This window comes from Helianthus annuus, chromosome 2 (assembly GCF_002127325.2).
Source record: "Helianthus annuus cultivar XRQ/B chromosome 2, HanXRQr2.0-SUNRISE, whole genome shotgun sequence".
Taxonomy (NCBI): domain Eukaryota; kingdom Viridiplantae; phylum Streptophyta; class Magnoliopsida; order Asterales; family Asteraceae; genus Helianthus; species Helianthus annuus.
In genome coordinates this window covers 34,964,913-34,970,584 of record NC_035434.2, presented here as the reverse complement: position 1 = coordinate 34,970,584, position 5,672 = coordinate 34,964,913, and the positions used below count along the sequence as shown (strand labels likewise).

At 32.1% G+C, this 5,672-nt stretch overlaps 1 long non-coding RNA gene across 1 annotated transcript; it reads left to right on the top strand.

Annotated features, from left to right (window-relative positions):
- The first annotated feature begins 4,209 nt into the window (after positions 1–4,209).
- Positions 4,210–4,631, top strand: LOC110867445. The gene is made up of 3 exons (XR_002551603.2): positions 4,210–4,255; positions 4,343–4,393; positions 4,534–4,631. It is a non-coding gene; the product is annotated as an uncharacterized LOC110867445 (long non-coding RNA).
- Positions 4,632–5,672: the final 1,041 nt, after the last annotated feature.

Sequence of the window (5,672 nt, the reverse complement as noted above, 5' to 3'; positions counted from 1 at the left end):
GATATAACATAACTGACCATAGAATTTTGAATCTCGCATGCTTGGTTTTTCGGAACAATTGAATTCAGAATTGGATCCATTTTTTAACTTTGTTTAGCAGTAGATATAGGGGTGTCTTGCTATGTATTTATAGTAGTTACTATAGAAATGCATTAGGGTTTAATTTTAGATTTGACAACCCTTTATTTAGGAAGTTTGTTGTAGTTAGTTTTAAGTTTTTATAAGATATATCTAAGTACAGATATTAGGCAGTTTTAATAAAATAAAATGTGACACATAATATCTTCATTTTATGTTACAGTACTTTTAATTCATTTTGTTTTTGTTTGCATAGATGGAGCCCATCTTTGTAGATTAGACGCATTAGATCACAAGTATTAATTACTTGTACATTAAAGCATTATCGACTTGTACCTTTTAATCTGTGCGTCGATATTGAACAAGACAACTAGCGAAACGTTGACAAAAATGTGTAGGTCGTCATGCTATCTTTGGATTTTTTTTAACCAGTATAGTTTACAAGATATGTCAAGAATACGTAAAAAAAATTATAAGTTTGTTGTGGATGAGTGAATTGTAACTAATTATCTATAATTTTGTTAAAACCTTATGGATTTAAGTGTAATAAGTTTAGGGGCTAAAAAATAAATAGTGTTTAAAAGACTAAACTACCCTCATTTTAGGGGTCTTTCTATAAATAAAGTGGGGGAAAAGTTCTTATTTTTTGGGTATCTTAAAATATTCCTCACTCATGCATTATAATATAGTATAGATAAACCTTCATATTTTAGTAAATTTGTAGATTGACACCAAAACATATATAAATATATTTTCATATGATTATGATATCACTACGTCAAAAAAGGGCTATGGCCACACATTTGCCCAAACCGTCTTGCCACACACTCAAATAAATGTGTGGCTAAAGGTCATTCAGAACACTTTTCGTCACACATTTCATTTTTCATGTAACCATTGTAAAACAGTTGAAACCTTTAGTCACACTTAAACAAAAAAATGTGACATTTACTAGCTACACTCGAAAAAGTGTTGCCAAATGTGACCAACAACCACAACATTTGTTTGATTTTTGATTCATGTGACCAAAAATACATCAGTTCGAAACTTTTAGCCACACTTTAAAAAAAATTATGACACGCTAGAAAAGTGTGGTTAAATATGACTTACAGCCATGGTTCTGTTTTAATGATAGTGACTAAAAACAATAAATATAGTCACTTATTTTAGTTTATGTGACCAAAACGTATTGTTTATTAGCCACTTAGAAGTTTTAATTTGTGGCTAAAACAAGATACATGACTATTAACAGTATATGGTCACACATTAATTGCTTCATGTGACCATCAACCCTCCACCTCCAATTGGAACCCTAATCTCACCTGCTGCCATACGCCCACCTTCACCTCGTATCCTTGATAATTACCAGTTTCAACAGTGCATCAACATCGAATTGAAGCTCATCTTAGTTTGGTAGGTGATTTACACCAAAAATTTTAAAAAGTTTTGAGATTATAACCGTAATTTCTGGTTGATTCCATGGCAATAATGTGTTATAAATTTAGTTTTGTTTGTATATGGTTTTGTCGGTTTTTTCTGATAATAATGTTTGATTCGGCCATGAATGGTTGAATTACTTTGAAGTTTGAAAATTAGGGCTTGATTTGGATCAATGTTGGTATGATGTTATTTGTTAAAGTCTCTGCAAGTTTTGTAATTCTATATATATCATGTTTGCTGAGGCCCTTTGCCAATAGATTCAGGATATTGTTCGGTATAGATTGTCGGGTCTCTCTTTTGTGTGATTCCAAATTCATGTTGATGTTTTTTAATCAATTGATAACTTCCAGCAGAGTTTGCAACAAATCTCTTCTCAATTTCATGTTTCTCGATCTAAGGCTGATTAAGGGCGTGATGATAGATTTACAAAAAATTAACAGTATAATTAGATGATTTTACCTAGTGTAAAAGTTTACTGCAGTGCAGAACAAACAATTCTTGCTGAAGTTGGACATAAATATATGTTATAAAGTCAACAACCTTTTTTAGTGTTTCACAAAGTTAGGTTCTATAAGGTGTATTGTTGCATGTTCTTTTCGACTCTAAACTTATTTTTATCGTCTGATAGAAATATGTTTTTTGAAATTTATAATCTGGGTTTAAGGTTAGTCCGAGTAGTTTTACCATTAAAAGTGGTTGAAACTATTCGTTAGCTGAAGTTATCCTGACTTTGAACAAAACGAGTAAATAACCCTGCTGATTACAATGTTGAAAAGATAAGTTCACACTCTTTCATTTTGATCCTCGACTCAGGTTGGACTGTGGATATTTGAAGGCTTGCTGAATGTTGAATTGTTGATGCTGTTACGGCTGTTGTTCTTGGACTGTATGTTCTCCGTATAACCGGAGTCGTGACATGGAAGGAATGCTTGGCTGAAGCTGTTGCATGGGATACCCTTACAATGTTTGTTGTACCTTAACGGATATATGTCAGGGTATGTCTTCATATATCAAGATGTTGCCCTTTAGAGTATTTTTCATATAAAAAAATAAAGGACTCTTAATTCAGATAGATTAAGTAACTTTTTGAGGGACTCTTGATTCTATATGTTTTACATCGTTTCTAATTTGTCATAATTTTAACTTTTTGCACGTCTGTTCATTCTTTACTACCTCTCTAATCTCGTGACCCTCTCCTCCGCCACAGCAGCTCATTCAGGAGTTCTAATGGTAAACCTCTAAAAAATCTTTTTTACGTTTATATGAATCAGTGCTCTCTATTCAATCATTGAAGATCCGTTGATGAGAAATGATTTTGATGTTATGCGAATCAGTGCTCTCTATTCAATCAATGAAGATCCAGAATCTATAAGTGGAATGTGACATCTATTAATACCAAAGATTAGTCCCTCCAGTGGTCTGTTGCAAAACGACTCTCACAGGTGTAAGCCATTTATTTTATCTGAGACTAGAGTTTCGTATCATCTACATACATTTTATGTACTTTTGGCTGCGTATATTCTTCTCTTTTTCCACAATTCATGATTGATGATACATAAGAATTTTGCATGATATTAGATTTAAAGGGCCAAGGTTTTGTTTTACACATCAATCATCAATGGGTATGATAGTATATTGTTCCTAATTTGAAAGTTATTTGATTTAATTAGACATATAAAACAACAATTACTAAATTAGATGTTTCCATAGAAAGCTTCTGCTTTATATACGAGTGTAGGCAACTTTGAAGTGGTAATTAAAGATGAGTCTTTTTACTTACTCAATGTAGTACATTTTGAAGATACTACATCAAGTGAACTGCCACTTTTATTACATTAACCCATTTACACATACAAGTATTGACTTTCCATTGTTTGACTTTAATTGCATAATCACCATGTCTCTTTTTGACATTGAGTAAAAGTATGACTATAATATTGCATCCATTGAGAGTTTTACTTTTAACTAGTGCAACCCAACAAGGTATTTATTTTGTTTCATAATGACATTATGTGCACTATAAATGCTGCAACCATTGTTTGACTTTTGACTTTCATAAGTGTAGTCATTGTTTGACTTTTAATTGCAATCCACTCCCAAGTTCCTTTGACTTTTGTAAGACTGCATCTGCATACACTAGTTACTGTTCTGTAACTTTGACTTCTAAATAGATGGTGACCACGTTAGAACAATCTACTTGCAAGAAATGTGAAAGACTCTGTCAGGTAAATGATGTCTTTCACTTCAATGTATGTATGCATGAAAAGCTGGTTGTAATTCACAAATGATAAATTAGAGAAAATCTAAACAACAATCGTACAATTGTAAAACATTGGTCATGTTATTATGATTTATTAGTTTGGTGATGAGTTTTAGAGAGTAAGCAGTTGTAAAGGAAAGTAATTGTAGATATTTGTATATTTAAGCACACTAAATTTTATTTAGTTTGCTTACACTATGCTATTATATCTGAGTAAGGTAATTAGTTTATGTAAATTAGGCTGTAATTAGTTTTTTTTAACAAGTACATATATGTATTGACATAGACTGCTAGTGTATTACAGACGTACACAATCACACAAAGGTGTAACATTGCTATTTCTAACTTTCAGCAAATCTTGCAGATGCAGGTGTAGGTTTTATAGATGATGTGTCTACATCTGGTGCTGGGGATCTTGCAAAAGATGAAGCTTTAGCTTTTTTACCGCCCTCTATGCAACTTGATCTTCTAGTGCAAGTAAGTATATATATCAACATCAAACATTTTTTCTGGATTTTCATCTCCTTTTTTACTAATATATCTCTAATATACCTTGCTATATAGATGAGAGAACGGTTGGTGGCAGAGAACCGGAAAAAGTATTAAAAAGTTAAGGTATTTGTTTTTCAACTTGGTGACTAAATGTTTTACTGCCCTTTAAGATCTTTTGACCTACATTTTTTGTGTATGCAGGCTCTTTCAAGATTTTCTAAATTTAAAATAGAGTCTTATGTTTATACAATTGTCTTCCGTAGGGGATTAACGAAGTGCAGAAAGTAGCTGGTGGAAGGGGAGTTGGTGGTGTTCAGATTTCACTCACAGATAGCATCCAAAGCTAACAAAGTATTTATTACTCAGTAAGTAATAACTGATTAAGGTTTGTTTAAGGTGATTATGCATTTGCTCATACAACAGGCACCATTATGTAAGCAATTGAAGCAGATGGGTTTGCTGCTATTGCAAGTGCTGCTAGTAGTGATGCAAGTTCTGTTGCACTTGTTGCATCATTTAGAGATTTCTTTTGATTAGAAGCTTATGTATTTGGTATTTAGATTTTAAACTTATGTATGGATTTTGGTTTATTATTGTTAATATATTTGGTTATTAAGTTTTATTATGTTTGGTATTGTTTTCGTTTTACAAAAAAATAATATAAAAATGCTAATTATACGAAAATGGCCACATGGAACCATTATAAATATGTGTGACCAATGTTAGACAATAGCCACACATAAAAGTAGAAAATTTTATGTGGCTTTACATGATCATTAGCCACACTATAGGCACTTTGTTTTAGTTTGTGTGACGAAACCATACCAAACATCACAGGGAAAAAAGTTATGCGTGACCAAAAGTTAGCAATTAGCCACACTTAAATGCACAAAAATTTTAGTTTGTGTGACGAAACCATACCAAACATCACAGGGAAAAAAGTTATGCGTGACCAAAAGTTAGCAATTAGCCACACTTAAATGCACAAAATTTCATGTGGCTTTACATAAACATTAGCCACACTATCGTCATTTTGTTTTTGTGTGATAAAATGATAGCAAGTGTCATGTAAAAACAAATTATGTGTGACCAAAGGTTAAACAATAGCCACACTTAAAAATATAAATTTTCATGTGGCTTTACATGATCATTACTCACATCATCGTCACGTTGTAAATTTTGGTGTGACGAAATGTTAGCGATTGTCATATCACAGGTAAAACATATTATGTGTGGCTAAAGGTTAGACAATAGCCACACTTAAAATTACAAAATTTCATGTGGCTTTACATAATCGTTAGTCACACCATTGCCATTTTGTTTATTTTGGTGTGACGGAATGATAGCATATGTAATGCACAAAATGAATATGTGTGGCTAAAGGTTAGATTATAGTTACACT